This window comes from Rattus norvegicus, chromosome 16 (assembly GCF_021556685.1).
Source record: "Rattus norvegicus strain SHRSP/BbbUtx chromosome 16, alternate assembly SHRSP_T2T, whole genome shotgun sequence".
Lineage (NCBI taxonomy): Eukaryota > Metazoa > Chordata > Mammalia > Rodentia > Muridae > Rattus > Rattus norvegicus.
Window position 1 is genome coordinate 76774328 of NC_141549.1, and position 17653 is coordinate 76791980.

The following is a 17653-nucleotide window of genomic DNA, read 5'->3' on the forward strand; positions in this document are numbered from 1 at the left end:
AGCACATTCTTCAGGAATATTTTATATGCACATAAAACAGAGAAAATGTTAACATTATGATCTTAACTGTCTGCACATTGGAACCAGCTAAAAGTCAGGGAAATGCAACCCATCTGTTCTCATCTTTGAAACTAAATTATTTTGAGAGCACGACAGATGCCTCAGGGAAGTTTGACACCGCCCTCTCCCACTCCTGTTATCGGGCGGGCGACTTGAGGTGGGGTTGTGGATGGGGGAAATGGTCTCATGGGGATGGGGAGGTGGCAAGGGTGGGGGTCACTTCTTTTAAATCTTCCTTTTTCCACACTGTGGTGTGGCTAACCCTTAGTTGGAATACCAATTCCTCCACAAGCTGGGCAAAACCAGGATGGGCGTGGTGGTCTCAATGGCTAGGCTCTGGCTTCGGGTGCCTGTGGGGGAGGGGGGAAGAAGGGGAGGGGAGGGGGAGGAAGAGAGGGAGGATAAGGGGAAGGGAAGAGGGAGGGGAGGGTTCCTTGAGATTCCATCAGGCTTCTTCCCGTCAGTCATGAGAAGGGAGACCCAGACTTCTCTAATAGCCCTAAACACATTTGTTCCAGACTGTGCATCAGGCCTCTTTAGCCTGGTTGTGGAGTGCTAGCTAGAGCCTGCTGATTTGCTCCCCTTGGAACTGGCTGTGCAGCTCAGCTCCTACATCTTCCTGGCTAGCAGTCCGTTGCTCTTTAGTGATCACGTTTGCAAAGTTCCTGGTACACCCAGGGGTTGAAGATCTGTAAAAGGGACATTGGATAAAAGCTGGTCCCCTCGCAAGCAGAGAAGACACAAAGACCTTGTCCGTGGGTTACGAGAGGTCTAGGCCAGCAGGTCTAGTCCAGATGCAAAGCTGTTCCCTTGAAGAACGTGCTCACAGAGTGTGCTAATTTGAGAGGGTTAGACAGCACTAAGGACTTGTCCTGGAACTCTTACCATTTATCCTCCCAAAAATCTTACAGGAACATCTTTTAAAATATTCATTTTTATTTTATGTGTATGAGTGTTTGGCATGCCACATGTGTGCCTGGTACCCATGGAATCCAGAAGAGGGAACTGAAGTCATAGATGGGCGGGATCTGCCATGTAAGTGCTGGAAATTGGCCCAGGTCCCCTACAAGAGTAGCAAAGTTTCTTAGCCACTTAGCCATTTCTCTAAGCAAGGAGTCTTTTTCCTTATTCTTCGACAACTCCGTACAAAAACACCATGTAGCTTGGTCATTTTCACCTAACACTCCCCACTGCTATCCCCCCACATCCTGTAACATATTCTCCCTCCCACCTTAATGTCTTTTTGGTGTCTGTAACCCACTGAGTGCAGAGGAATGTAATGGTTGATTAATCTTCCTTCCTTGATCTTGGGTAGGTAAACATAACCTCAGTGAGTCCATTAGCCCAATGGCTATATCCTGGCCAGAAGACAGAATTCCACAGCGTGCCTCATGTGGCTCCGACATTATCTCCGCTCTCTCTTCCATGATGTCCACTAAGCACTGGGATGGGGAATGATGTTCACTTCCTATTTAGAGCTTAGCACTCAACAGCCACATGACCAGTTATGAGTCTCTTCACTGACTGCTATTCACTGCAGAGAGAAGCTTCTCTAGCCAGAGGTGAGAACATCTCTAATCTGTGGATATAAGCATAAATGTTTATAAAGCAGTTTTGATATGTCTATTTAGCAAAACAACAGTAGTCAGCTGTCCCATAGGACCTATGATCTCCCAAGCAATGGGCTTTTGACTAGGTTTACAGTATCAGATATGGGCTGGAGAGATGGCTCAGCGGTTAAGAGCACTGACTGCTCTTCCAGAGGTCGTGAGTTCAATTCCCAGCAGCCATGGTGGTTCACAACCATCTGTAATGGGATCTGATGCCCTCTTCTGGTGTGTCTGAAGACAGCGCGACAGTGTGCTCACATACATAAAATAAATAGATATTTACAATATCAGATATGAATTCCCTCCTGTGGCCACAGGACTCATCCAATCAGAAATCACTCTGCATAGTGACTTCCAAAGGGATAAGAGTCCAGCATGGAAAACACAGCTGCAAGCTTGGTGGTTGGAGCAGGAAACCGAGAAACCACAGCCCCATCTGCAAAGATGAGGAACCGGACCAAGCTGAGGGTGAGGCGACAGCAAATGTTCTCAAAGACGCTAAAGCACATCACCAGGGCACACTTCCTCCAGCAAGGCCAATCCTCCCAAATCTCCTCAGACAGGGTCACCAACTAAGGGCAAAATGTCCAAATGCCTGAGTCTGCCAGTGACATTTCTCATTCAAACCACCACATCCCACTCTCTGGCCCCCATAGGCTCATGGCCATAGCATAACAAAAAAGTTATGTTTGGTCGAAATCCTAAATTTCCCATAGTCCTTGACAGTATCAAAACTGTCCAAAGTCTCCTAAAATTCAAGGTAATCTCTTTTTTTTCTTTTTCTTTTTTTTCAGAGCTGGGGACCAAACCCAGGGCCTTGCGCTTCTTAGGCAAGTGCTCTACCACTGAGCTAAATCCCCAACCCCTCAAGGTAATCTCTTAATTGTAACCCCCTGTAAAATAAAAAGGCAAATAGCATAGTTCCAACATATAATGGCACCATATATATATATATGTTCCGAAAGGGAAGAATAGTGCTATAGTAAGGAAATACTGAATGAAAGCAAGACCAGAATCCAATAGGCAAAGACCGAATCCTAAAGCTCTATGGAACTTTTTTGAGGCGTTTACTTGGATTTGTCCCTCCAGATTTGCTGCCTGCATGATGTATCCAGAGGGCTCTTAGAACTTCCATTGCCTCCCCTCAGCTCCTACTCCCAGCCCGTCCATAATCCCCTGTCATCTGAGGCCACTTGTCAGATTGGAGCAAAGGCAATAAAAGAACAAAACAACACATCTAAAAGAAAGAAAGAAAGAAAGAAAGAAAGAAAGAGAGAGAAAGGAAGAAAGAAAGAAAGAAAGACAAGACCAGATATCTACATTTAAAAAACACTTTAAACACCATAACCACAGATATCTAAATCTCATCACAAAAACACAAACATGAACAACCAAGACAATATGTCTCCTCCAGAAGCCAGCAACACTATTCTATTATGCCTTGACCAAGAAAACAATGTATCTGTTTAACTGAAGTATAAGGAAAGGACTTTAAAGATATCAGTTATGGATATATTTAAATATGTGGGTATATTTATTCATATCTGTAAAGAGGATATAAATAAATGCTTCTTTGTAGACCATGAAAATACAAAGAGTTCAATGAAGAACAATTCAAGATATGAAAGTAGAATTTAACAAGGAAATGCAATGGCTGAAGAAAAGCTAATGTTAAAAATGAAAAATACACCCGCGGATCCCGGCCCGCAGCAGCTCTCTGCTCCCAAACCCCGTGGGAGAGAGACCTCACCGCCTGATCAGGTGGGCACTCCTGAGGCTGCAGAGCGGAGGAGACCACCAACACTGCCCACCCCTGCCCACATCCCTGGCCCAAGAGGCAACTGTATAAGGCCTCTGGGTTCCCGTAGGGGAGGGCCCAGGAGCGGCAGGATCCCTGCGCCTGAGACACCGCCAGAACCTGAAGGAAACAGACCGGATAAACAGTTCTCTGCACCCAAATCCCGTGGGAGGGAGAGCTAAACCTTCAGAGAGGCGGACATGCCTGGGAAACCAGAAGAGACTGCACTCTGTGCACATCCAGACGCCAGAGGAAAACACCAAACGCCATCTGGAACCCTGGTGCACGGAGGCTCCCGGAAAGAGCGGCGCAGATCTTCCCGGTTGCTGCCTCCGCGGAGAGGACTTAGGCAGTACCCCACGAGCAAACTTGAGCCTTGGAACCACAGGTAGGACCAACTTTTCCCCTGCAAGAAACCTGCCTGGTGAACTCAAGACACAGGCCCACAGGAACAGCTGAAGACCTGTAGAGAGGAAAAACTACACGCCCGAAAGCAGAACACTCTGTCCCCATAACTGGCTGAAAGAAAACAGGAAAACAGGTCTACAGCACTCCTGACACACAGGCTTATAGAACAGTCTAGCCACGGTCAGAAATAGCAGAACAAAGTAACACTAGAGATAATCTGATGGCGAGAGGCAAGCGCAGGAACCCAAGCAACAGAAACCAAGACTACATGGCATCATCGGAGCCCAATTCTCCCACCAAAGCAAACACTGAATATCCAAACACACCAGAAAAGCAAGATCTAGTTTCAAAATCATATTTGATCATGATGCTGGAGGACTTCAAGAAAGACATAAAGAACTCCCTTAGAGAACAAGTAGAAGCCTACAGAGAGGAATCGCAAAAATCCCTGAAAGAATTCCAGGAAAACACAATCAAACAGTTGAAGGAATTAAAAATGGAAATAGAAGCAATCAAGAAAGAACACATGGAAACAACCCTGGACATAGAAAATCAAAAGAAAAGACAAGGAGCTGTAGATACAAGCTTCACCAACAGAATACAAGAGATGGAAGAGAGAATCTCGGGAGCAGAAGATTCCATAGAAATCATTGACTCAACTGTCAAAGATAATGTAAAGCGGAAAAAGCTACTGGTCCAAAACATACAGGAAATCCAGGACTCAATGAGAAGATCAAACCTAAGGATAATAGGTATAGAAGAGAGTGAAGACTCCCAGCTCAAAGGACCAGTAAATATCTTCAACAAAATCATAGAAGAAAACTTCCCTAACCTAAAAAAAGAGATACCCATAGGCATACAAGAAGCCTACAGAACTCCAAATAGATTGGACCAGAAAAGAAACACCTCCCGTCACATAATTGTCAAAACACCAAACGCACAAAATAAAGAAAGAATATTAAAAGCAGTAAGGGAAAAAGGTCAAGTAACATATAAAGGCAGACCTATCAGAATCACACCAGACTTTTCGCCAGAAACTATGAAGGCCAGAAGATCCTGGACAGATGTCATACAGACCCTAAGAGAACACAAATGCCAGCCCAGGTTACTGTATCCTGCAAAACTCTCAATTAACATAGATGGAGAAACCAAGATATTCCATGACAAAACCAAATTTACACAATATCTTTCTACAAATCCAGCACTACAAAGGATAATAAAGGGTAAAGCCCAACATAAGGAGGCAAGCTATACCCTAGAAGAAGCAAGAAACTAATCGTCTTGGCAACAAAACAAGGAGAATGAAAGCACACAAACATAACCTCACATCCAAATATGAATATAACAGGAAGCAATAATCACTATTCCTTAATATCTCTCAATATCAATGGCCTCAACTCCCCAATAAAAAGACATAGATTAACAAACTGGATACGCAATGAGGACCCTGCATTCTGCTGCCTACAGGAAACACACCTCAGAGACAAAGACAGACACTACCTCAGAGTGAAAGGCTGGAAAACAACTTTCCAAGCAAATGGTCAGAAGAAGCAAGCTGGAGTAGCCATTCTAATATCAAATAAAATCAATTTTCAATTAAAAGTCATCAAAAAAGATAAGGAAGGACACTTCATATTCATCAAAGGAAAAATCCACCAAGATGAACTCTCAATCCTCATCTTCGGTTGGTTTATATACAAGTGTGCAATTTCTAGGCTTGAAAGTAAAATGATGCTATCTGGTGCTGGATAGAGGAGCCTTATTTTTTATTATGGCAGCTTGCTATTTTTGTAATATGGTGATTTGGTTGAACACATTAAAGTACAGTAGTAACTGATCTCCCCCTCTTCCTGGATGAGTGAGGAGATGATTAAATGTTGATGTCAGCATCCATGAGCATATTCAGATGAGCTTCTGCTTCTGTTGAAAAGGATGCTGTGTTTGATTGTGGTCCGAAGCTTTGAAGCACTACTTGGCATCTCCTTCCTTGGAGGTCTCACTGTTTAAACATAACAGATTTGATAGCTTGTTGGTAAGGTGAGGTCCAGCTTGTCTCCACTAGGTCATCTTCATGTGAATCCGGTGGTTATACGGTTTTGTTCTAGGGATATTTCATTTTTTTAATAACGGTTTTAGCTGACATTCATGGAGAGAATGAATCCTTAGAAGTGTGCCACTAGTGAAAGGAAATCCTGTCTAGAGTATGTTTCTTTACAAAGCTGTGTCACACCATCCTTTGGGCCCTCTGCTGGAAAAGTAGAATCAAGTCTCAAATAATGCCTTTTAAATTGTATCCTCTAGTATTATAGATGTAGGACAGTACTGTATCATACCTCTGTGGATGTAAAATAGCTTGTACCTGCTTTATGATACGTAGTAGTGACCGTGCTTTATCAGAGCTGTTTTTAATGATGTTGCTCAGAATGTTTTCTTTCCAGATGATGATTGAGAAGCTAATTTAAAAAAAAATGGTGCCAGGTACCACAAGAGTAACAGAACTGTGCTGTTTTCTCGGGTTTTGTTTTTTTACTTTTTTTTTTTTTTAATGGAGTGTGCTGGATGTCTCTACAGTTTTGTTCAGATGACTGCAGAACCTGGAAAAGCTGTTGCTGCTGTTGATGCATAACACACTGCTATTATTGGTCTTTTTATATAAATATAAATATATATATATACAGATATATAAAAAAAAACAAAAAAAAACAAAAAAAAAAAAAGTCATCCACAGTTCCCTCGTGAGTTCAGGGCTGACCTTGGATAGATGAGACATCATCTCAGAAAACGAAAAGATAAGCCCTCATCTGTGGACTTGCTCAATTATTTCTACAAAGTGCTCCCATGAGTAGACTTTCTGGACAAAACTCAGTGTTTCCACAGGTGTTTTAGTGTGGCACACAAAGAAATCCTTATCCCCTCTCTCTATGCCTTATGGGAATGCATGCCTCACTATAATCTAACCAGAAGACGTTGTAAATATTTTCGGGAAAAAGCTGGACTTGGTAATTCATTCCTGTGATTCTAGCACTCAGGAAACTGAGGCAGGAGGATCTCTGTGAGTTTAAGACCAACCTGGGTTGCACATAGTGAGTTCCGGGAAAGCCTGGGCTACAGAATAACACCCCATTTCAAAAGAAGCACAGAAAACATTCTACATAGAAAACTGACATTTTCTTCTTGACACCAGTTTTATTCCCTGCATTGTTGGTTATGGCAAGTGGAAATTTATTGTTTATTTTTCTTTACCATAGTACTTTATATTGGGTTTTCTTTATATCGACCTTTTCTCTATTGATTTTCTTATCCAATAAAAGTATTGATACTTCTGCCCTGGATGTTATAGGGCATTTCTCCTAAAAAAAAAAAAAAAAAAAAAGACATTAAGTGAAATGGCATAATAATAAAATGTTAATGGATGCTTCCATGTGTCTAATAACTCAGCACTTAAGGAAAACTTGTCTTTTCAGTGTTTGGATCAAACCATTCTGTAATTACCTCGTTTACATGTTTGTGCATACTAAGTTGATAGACCAGGAAGGCCACTCATGGACTACTGAGCTGTAGCTCTTCCCTTCAGCACTAGTCTTGTGCCAATAGCGTTATCAATTATAAAGAATGTTGTGATAGCCCTGTTCATTTATCTTTCATTGAAGAAGTAAATTTAGACCGTGGAATAAAATGAAAGTAACGTGTAACACTCAAAAAAAAAAAAATGAAAAATTCAGGAAATCAACAAAAGTCCCAGAGCTAAGCCTCGCTAACAGGTTGAATCTAAACAACTCCAGGAAGAAAACATCAAGGAAATCTAGGACACCGAGAAAAGACCACACCTACAAATAAGAGTCATAGAGGAAGGAGAAAAAACAAAAAATGTTTTAAACAAAGGCATAGAAGATTATTTCCATAGCTTTAAAAAAAAAAGACTATCAAGGTACAAGAGGGATATAGAACACTAAATAGGACTAGAAGAGAACATTTCCATGATATATAATATTCAAAATACTAATGTATAGAACAAAGAAATATTAAAAATCTGCAAGGAGGGTTGGGGATTTAGCTCAGCGGTAGAGCGCTTGCCTAGCAAGCGCAAGGCCCTGGGTTCGGTCCCCAGCTCCAAAAAAAAAAATCTGCAAGGAAAAGCTGGAGAGATATCTCAGCGGTTAAGAGCACTGACTGCTCTTCCAGAGAGTTCAATTCCCAGCAACCACATGGTGGCTCACAACCATCTGTAAGGGGATCTGATGCTCTCCTCTGGTGTGTCTGAAGATAGCAACAGTGTACTCACATACATTAAATAAATAAAATAAATCTTTCAAAAAGGATCTGCAAGGTAAAAAGACCAAGATAACATATAAAGTCAAATCCTTTAGTATAACACCCGACTTTTCAATGAAGAATCTGAAAACCAGAAGGAACTGCCTAGTACAAATGCCAGCCCAGACTACAATACTCTGCAAAACTATCAGTCACAACCCATGAAGAGAGAAAAACATTTCACATTCAAAACAAATTTAAGCCATGTCTTCCCACCAGTGCAGCTCTACAGAAGGCAAGAAAAAGAAAGACGCAGTCTGAAAAGAATGTTAACTTGTTAACTATACTCAGAGGATACAAGGAATAGATAATCCCAGAACAGTAATCAATAAGGAAAAAAAAACATAAAACAAGGTAAGAGGAAATAATTAACACTGTTCGATATTCTATCTCAATATTAATAATAGTCCAAGGGCTGGAGAGATGGTTCAATGATTGGGGGCACTGACTGTTCTTCTGGAAGACCTGGGTTCAAATCCTGGCACCCACATGGAGCCTCACAACTGTAACTCCAAGATCTGACACTTTCACATAGACATAAATGTAGGCAAAACACCAATACACACAAAATAAAGGTAAATGAATAAAAATTTTAAAAATATTCATAGTCTCAATTCCCCAATTTAAAAAAAAATACAAAGTAACAGAGTGAATTAGAAATCAGGATCCGTCTTTCTGCTGCATCCAAGAAACAAACCTTGCCACCAAGGACAGGCATCACCTTGGGGTACACGATGGAAAAGATTATTCCAAGCAAATGGAACCAAGAAGGAAGCAGGTGTAGCTATTTTAATAAAATAGATGTCAAATCGAAACTTAATCAGAAGAGATAGGGAAATTCCATTATAAGGGATATTGCAATTCTAAACGTTTATGTCGCTAACACAGGTCATCCAGGTTCATAAGGAGACACTACTACAGCTAAAATCACACACCGATAATAACACACTGATAATGGGTGATTTCAGCATCCTAGTATCACCAGTAGTCAGGTCATGGCAGACAAAAACTATACAGAGAAACGCTGGCGCTAAGTAGCATCATAATTCAAATGGACCTGACAAATATTTACAAGACATTCCACCCAAACACCAGAGAGCACGCTTTCTTCTCAGCAGCACATAATTTTCTCCAACACTGACTACCTGTTAGGACCCAAAGCCATTCTCAACAGATAGAGGAAGGGCTGGAGAGATGGCTCAGTGGTTAAGAGCACTGACTACTCTTCCAGAGGTCCTGAGTTCAAATCCCAGCAACCACAACCATCTGTAATGAGATCTGATGACCTCTTCTGGTGTGTCTGAAGACAGCTGCAGTGTAGTCATATAATAAATAAATAAATCTAAAAATATGTTAATTAAAAAAAAACAGATACAGGAAAATTGAAACACCCTGCGTCTTAACTGACCACCATGGATTAAAGTGGATATCAACAACAGAAATGACAGCATACAAACTCATGGAAAATGAACAACTCACTACCAAATGAAAATTGGGTGAAATAAGATCGAGAAGGAAATTAAAAATGTTTTTAGAATTGAATGAAAATGAAAACACACATACCCACACATATGCTCAAACCATGGGAGACAATGAAGGGGAAGCATAAGAGGCAAGTTCATAGCACTAACTGCCTACATCAAATTCTGGAAAGATCTCATTAATAAGACATTTGATTATAATTACAATTAATACAATTATATTGATAATACATCTAAAAACAAAATAAACAAGAAGAAATAACATTAAAAAGGAGTGTTATAAATGAATGAATACTCAAACTCGGGGATGAAATCATTGAAATTGAAACAAAAATTAAGAAAGAATAAACAAAATGAAGAGCTGGCTATTTGAAGAAAATAAAAAGTATTAATAAATCTCCAGCCATGTCAATTTAAAAAGGGTCTAAATTAATATAATTAGAAATGAAAAGGAAGGTATTAAAGAGATGTCAAGGAAATTTAGAGAATCAGAAAGGCATATTTTTTAAAATCTACATTTCACCAAGTTAGAAAATCTAAAAGAAATGGATGGGTTTTGGGTTTGTTTTTGTTTTTGTTTTTTTTGGGGGGGGTGTTTTGTTTTGTTTTGTTTTGTTTTGTTTTTTTGATATATATGACCTACCAAAGGCAGTAAACAATCTAGGCAGACCTATTACTCCTAAATAGAAGCATTCATTTAAAATGTCCTAATCTTTCACAAAGCCCATGGCCAGATGGATTCAACATAGAATTCCACTGATCTTCAAGAAGTGATAAGGCCAACAGTCCTCACATTATTCCATTAAATAGAAACGGAAGAAACCTTACCAAGTTTGTTTTATAGAACTCCTATTACCCCGATACCAAAACCACACAAAATTCAAAACAAAAATTAAGACCAATAACTCTTATACATGCAAATATTCTGATAATATACTTGCAAATCAAATTTAAGAATACATCTGTGGTGATTTGAATAAAAGTAGCTCTGATGGGTCCGTAGGAAGTGGCACTGTTAGGAGTTTGCTCTGTTGGAGTAGATGGGGTGTTGTTGGAGGAAGTGTGCCCTAGTCTCTACCTTCTGGCCGCAGATCAAAATGTAAAGGTCCCGGCTTCCACTCTAGCACCATGTTACCTGAGCGCTGCCCTGCTCCCACCATGATGATAATGGGCTGAACCTCTGAACTGTAAGCCAGCCCCAATTAAATGGTGCCCTTTAATTTAAGAGTTGCTGTGGGCTTTGTGTCTTTTCACAGCAATAAAAATTCTAAGTAAGACAGAAGTTGGCACCAGGGACTCAGGTATTACTGCGATAGGCCTGATCATGCTTTTGGTTGTAGGAATGTGGATTTGGGACTATGGAATAGAAAAGCAGTTGAATGCTGTAAACTGGGCTTAATGGGCCATCCTAGTAGGGACGTGGTGCTGAGGATAATTTGAATCCTGGGAGCCTGACTCTGGAGGTTTCAGAGAAGAACATTATTAGTATGTGGCCTACTTTCTTGCAATATTTTGATGAAGAATGTGGCTGCTTTCTGCCCTTATCCCCCCCCAAAAAAAATCTGCCTGAGGCTAAATTAAAATTGTTCGGATCAACAGCTTTGGCAGAAGAAATTTTCAGACAGCCTAGTATTGACTGTGTTGATTGGTTATTAGCAGCCATACTTACACAGATCTATAATGAAAAGGAGCAAGCTAAACAAGGAAAGTTATAAAATGTACAATTTGAGGGGAAAGGGGGCACCAGGAAGTGAAGTGGAGGTAAGTGCTGTGTTCAAGGAGATAAGCAGATTAAAGAAAAGGCTGATATTAAATGGAATAAAGGGAGTAGTGACCTCAGGGCAAGACCCCACCCAACTAAGCTTCCAACTTGTGAAGAGGAATAAAAGGAAAGCTTAAAGCTGGATGTGGTGGCTCATGTCTTTAATCCCAGCACTCCAGAGGCAGAGGCAGAGGTAGGCAGATCTCTGAGTTCAAGGTTAGCCTTAGATCCAGTTCCAGGACAGCCAAGTTTAGACAGTGAAGGAAATCGTGAATAACAGAAGGCTGGTGAAGATGCAATTGAACAAGGGAACCATGTTCTGGCCCCAGCAAGCCACAGAACTTGGCATCTTCAGCCACATGGTTCTGGCTTTAGGGTCAAGGATAGAAGAAAGGAATTATGGAATCTCCCTCTCCTTAGTCTTCTAAGGAAAGCCAATGAGATCAGGCATGTGTCAGGGGTGTCCCTGCATGGAGGCCTAGAAAGGCCATGTGTGAAGCTATCAAGGTAACGCCTGGATTGCTTTTGCAAGCCCCAAGAGGTTGGAGATGTTAGAGTCATGGGTTACCTGCTGAGGCAAGCTGCTAACAGGAAGCAGAAACAGCCCAAGAGAAAGAAATGTGTTGCCGTCAACAAAACAGAGGAAGTTGGAGACCTGAAGAGTCCTTTGATATCAGACATGGAGACGCAGAGTTTGGAGTTTACCTGGGTGGTTTTCAGTCTTGCTTTGGTCTAGTATTTCCTTGCTAGGCTCCTTTTTGGAATGGTAATGTATATCATATGCCCTCATATGTTAAAAGTCTATGATCTGCTTTTTTTATTTTGACTTTATAGGAGATTACAGTGAAGAGATTGCATGAGTCTCAGAGGGGACTTTTTAATAGTACTGAGTATAGTAATAGTGATAGAGTATGGGGACTTTAAAAGATGACCAAGTGCATTTTGCATTATGTTGTGGCTACAGGGCTATGGAGACCAGGGAGTGGAATGTGGTGGTTAGCCTAAAAATGGCCCCCATAGGTCCATAGGGAGTGACACTATTAGGAGGTATGGCCTTGTTGGAATAGGTGGGGTGTTGTTGGAGGAAGTGTGTCACTGTCTCTTCCTGCTGCCTGCAGATCAATGTGGAGAGCTCTCTGCTACCTCTCCAGCACCAGTGTCCGCCTGCACACTGTCATATTTCTTGCCACAATGATAATGGACTAATGTAGGCTTAGAATTTTTAAGACCTACTTTTAATAACGGTGCTCAAATGCTTCAACCCCCTCTTCTAACCTACCATCCAAAAATAGGAGAGAAAAGATGCTAAATAGAACAAAGGGATGTGGACCTATTTAGAAGTAGCTCCTTGGAGGTGATTCCAACTTCTGTTTGTCAGGATATCAGCAGTCCAATTCAGTTGTGTCAGGATACCAAAATGAATGAGCAGTGGTGGCACAATGTAGCAGAAACCTCCAGTCCTCTGCCAAATTGGCATGAGTCATCGGAGCAACCAGGACCAGCTGGGACACCAGGAGGAGTTCTCTGCTGTGCCTCTTTCAACAAATTTAAGATCAGCGAAGATGAAAAAGTGTTGCGAAGCCAGCTATGCTAGCATTCTATCACTGTCCATTGAGTCCTATTTACACTCTCCCCAAACACCACGTGTCCTCCTATGGGTCTCGCCTCAGCAAAACAGGGCATGAGTCAGCCCCGCCACATGAGTCTGCATCATATGACCCGACCAGAAACTTCCACTTCAGACCAAAACTCTGAACTGCAAGCCAGCTCCAATGAAATGTTCTCCTTTACAAGAGTGCCATGGTCATAAGTCTCTTCCCAGCAATGAAAATCCTACCAAGAGAACATCAAAGGACTATCCACCATGGTCAAGTTGGCTTCATCCCAGAAATGGAAGGGTGGCTCGAGATATGTATATCGGTAGACCTAATCTATCACGTAAAAGGCTAATGTAAAGAAACCACAGGATCACCTCATTATGTCCAGGAAAGAGTTTTGACAAAATCCAAAATGCTATTATAATAAATGACCTGGAGAATCTAGGAATGTGGAGGACATACTTCAGCATGATAAAGGCAATTTACTGCAAGCCCACAGCTAACATAATCCTAAATAGAAACTCAAGGCATTTTCATTAAATAAAACACAAGAGAAGGATGTCCACTCCATAGCAATTTGAAGTCACAGCTAGAGCAGTAAAACACCTGAGTAAGATACAAATAAGGATGGAAGAAATCAAAGTATTCTTATTTATTGACAATATGATTTTATACATAAGAGGCTTAAAGACTGTGTCAGGAAACGTCTTCAGTTGATAAACACTTTCAGCAAAGTGGCATGCTATAAAACAGACGCGCAAAAATCAGTAACCTCCCTACACATAAATTCCAAACATACTGAGAAAGAAACAAAGAAAATGACACCTTTGCAGTAGCTTCAAAAATAATATCCTGGAGTGACTCTAGCCAGACAAGGGAAAAGGTTGTTGAGTAAAACACTCTAACACATTGAGGAAAAGAAAATCGGAGGATGAAAACGTCACTCGTGTTTGTGGATCAACAGGATTGACGTTGTGAAAAAGGACAAGCTATAAAGTCAATGCACTCCTCATCAAAATTTCAATACAATTCCCTGCAGAAATTAGGAAGAAACAATCTTTATATGGTAACATAAGAAACCCAGGATAGCAAAAAACAATCACGCAGAATAAAAGAACTGCCTGAGGTAATATTATCGGCGATGTCACATTACACTGGGGCAATACAGCAGTAAACAGCATGGTGTTGGCATAAAAACAGGCACACTGATCAATGGAATTTAATTAAAGGCCAAGATATAACTCCCTGCATATATGGGCACCTGAGTTTTTAAAAAAAATGAAGCCAAAAATACACACCGGAGAGAAGACTGTGTCTTCAACAAATGATGCTGGTCACACTATATAACTGTGTATAGAAGGATGCAAATAGACCCATATCTATCATCCTGCACAAAACTCAACTCCAGATTTATTAAGACCCTCAACGTAAGATCAGATACCCTGAGTCTGGTAGAAGAGAACGTATGGAATTGGCACGAACTCACTGGCACAGAAAAAGTCTTTCTGAATAGGACCCCAATAGTGCAAGTATGAAGACCAACAATTAATAAATGAGACTCCACAAAACCAAAAAGCTTCTGCACAGCAAAGGACACCGCCATCTGAGAAAAGTGGCAGCCTAAAGAATGACAAAATTTTTGCCATTCATGCAATTAACCAGGGGTTGGAATCCCAACTATTCAAAGAACGAAAGAAAAATTAGCATCAAGGAAACAAAGATGCCAGTTTAAAAATGGGATACAGAATGAAACAGAGTTCTCAAAAGGTGAGACATAAAGGTTCAGAAACACTTTAAAAATGCTCAGCACCCTTGCCAGCAGGGAAATGCAAATTAAAACTACTTCAAGGTTTTATGGAGTCAGAATGGCCAAGATCAGTAAAACAAATGACAGGTCGTGGTGGCGAGAATGTGGAGAAAGAGCAACACTTTTTTTTTCCTCCATCTTTATTAACTTGGGTATTTCTTATTTACATTTCAAATGTTATTCCCTTTCCAGGTTTCCAGGTCAACATCCCCCTAACCCTTCCCCACCCCTTCTATATGGGTGTTCCCTTCCCTATCCTCCCCCCATTACCGCCCTCCCCCCAACAATCACATTCACTGGGGGTCCAGCCTTGGCAGGGCCACGGTCTTCCCCTTCCACTGGTGCCCCTATTAGGCTATTCATTGCTACCTATGAATTTGGAGCCCAGGGTCAGTCCATGTATAGTCTTTGGGTAGTGGCTTAGTCCCTGGAAGCTCTGGTTGGTTGGCATTGTTGTTCAGAAAGAGCAACACTTATCTGTGGTTTGCGTATTGCAAATTGGTACAACAACTATGGAAATCAGGGCTAGCGTTTCTCAAAAAGCTGAGCAGTGATCTAATACAAGAGCCACTCTTGGGCAAACACCCAAAGCACTCCACATCTTCCTCCAGAAATACTTGCTCACCCATATTCACTGCTGTTCTATTCATAAAAGTCAGACAATGGAAACGTCCTACATGCCCCTCAAATAATGAATGAATGGATAACAAAAATGTGGTGCTTTTATACACTGGAATAAGATTCAGCTGTTAAGAAAAAGTATTAAACCTTTAGGCAAATGAGTGGACAGCAGATGACTGCTCTGAGTAATGTAACCCACACCCAGGAAGACAAATAGAGCAGTGTGTGTGTGTGTGTGTGTGTGTGTGTGTGTCTGTCTGTCTGTCTGTCTGTCTGTCTCTGTGTGTGTGTCTGTGTGTCTGTGTCTGTGTGTCTGTGTGTATCTGTGTGTGTGTGTGTCTGTGTGTGTGCTAGCTTTTAAGTTTTAGATACGCTTGTTTCATTTAGAATAACCACAAAGGTTAGATACCTAGTGAGGAATGGGGGAGAGGAGGACCTTCCTGAGAAGTAGGATTTATTGTACAATGGGAGAGAGAAGGTAGACTGGCCTGATTAAATGGAGAGGGGATGTGGAGGGGGAGGGGAAGTGAGGGATATGGGAAAGGAGAACTAACTGTAAAGGCTACTGAAAGCTACTTCTGTTGAAGATCCCAAAGACCTATTCACACATTAAATGGAGTCAACCACTATGCGTTAGTAGAACACTGCCCCAACTAGACATGATATGATACCAAATAATAACCCCAGTACCAGTAATGGGTTGTGTCTTAGTTAGGGTGACTCTTGCTGTAATGAAACACCCTATGACCAAAGAAACTGACACAGCACTGCTCATCATTGAAGGAGGTAAGGACAAGAACTCAGAGAGGGCAGGAAACTGGAAACAGGAGCTGATGCAGAGGCCATAGAGGAGTGCCGCTTTCTGGCTTGCTTATCATGACTTACTCAGTCTACATTTTTTATAGAACTCAGGACCACCAGTCACAATGGAGTCACAATTGGAGGAGAAAGGCAATTGTGAGTCACAAATGGTCCCTCCACCAGGGATCATTAAGAAAATGCCTACAAGCATTTTCTTAACTGAAGTTTCATCCTCTCAATGACTTGGTAGAGCTAGACCCCAAAGATCTCCCCAAACATTACCATCTATTGCCAGTGTCTTTGGCTACCCTCCAAAACCAAATGATTAGGTCCTGTGGCTGAATGCCATGTGTATGTCATTTAGCAGAGAGAAATGGAGCTGGTATCCAAGTAGAAACTTCACTACTACTGAGTAGCATCTTCGTGTTGGGAACTTTCTTTCCTACCTTTAGGTCGATTGCCTTGGGAGTTATCACAGGCATATAAAGCTAACACCCACCCACTTTTAACATACATCCTATAAGAGCATTTCACTCCTGGCTTCTTCCTTAGACACTAAACCATAGACGCCCTACTCATTCCCTGTGCTAAAGAAACTGAGGTGATTGGGGGATGGCCGGTGATGTCTTTTGTTGGGACACAAAATGAATTGTTTTCTCAATGAGACACTGAGGTCCCAGCAATGCTCATTGCTAGAGACGGATGCCCTGGGGTCTCACCAAGAACTAGAGACCTCATGGAACATCCTAGGGAGCTCTGAATCTTGGTAATCAGTGTGTTCCCCAAGACAAAGCTGCCTAGCGAGGTGGAGCGCTGCTGCTCAGTGATGGAAAAGAGCCAGCTGTGCACCCCTCCCATCCCCAGAGGGCAGCACAGAAAGGGATAACGCCTTTCTCCTCCAATTAGTAGCTTCTTGGTACTGCAGCTGGAGAACTGGGGGTGCCCTTTGAAGACAACAGAATCAACATGGAAAAAAATCACAAGACAATATGCTTGTCCCCTACAGAAAGGAAATTGATTTTGCTGTAAGATCTAAGAGGCAACATGTTTAATAAACTGGAAAAAGAATGTGGTTTTGGCTGGATGCTAGAATGATGAGCTTCGGATAAAAGACTTTTTTTTTTCTTTAAAAGAAAGGCTGGGCTCCTCCTCCCACCATCCCGCCAAGATGATCTCAAAGCAGTTGGGAGCAATCACCCCAGTCAACCACAGATACACAAGGCAAGATTAAAGGCCATTTCTTCCCTCTTTTCACCAAAATGGAAACGTTTATTGTGAAAGCACTTTGTGCGAGCCAAGCGATATACAGACTCCTCGTGATGGGACATTGCTTGGACACTGACAAATCCCATTCTCCGAGTTGTGGGGCCTCGAGCTAACTCTGCAGGGAGTCTGA

The 17653-nt window shown here is 41.6% G+C and overlaps 1 protein-coding gene; it reads left to right on the top strand.

Annotated features, from left to right (window-relative positions):
- Window positions 1-17653, top strand: part of Erich1 (glutamate-rich 1) — a gene marked incomplete at its 5' end in the record, with an annotated part of 52793804 nt that overhangs the window by 45903768 nt on the left and 6872383 nt on the right.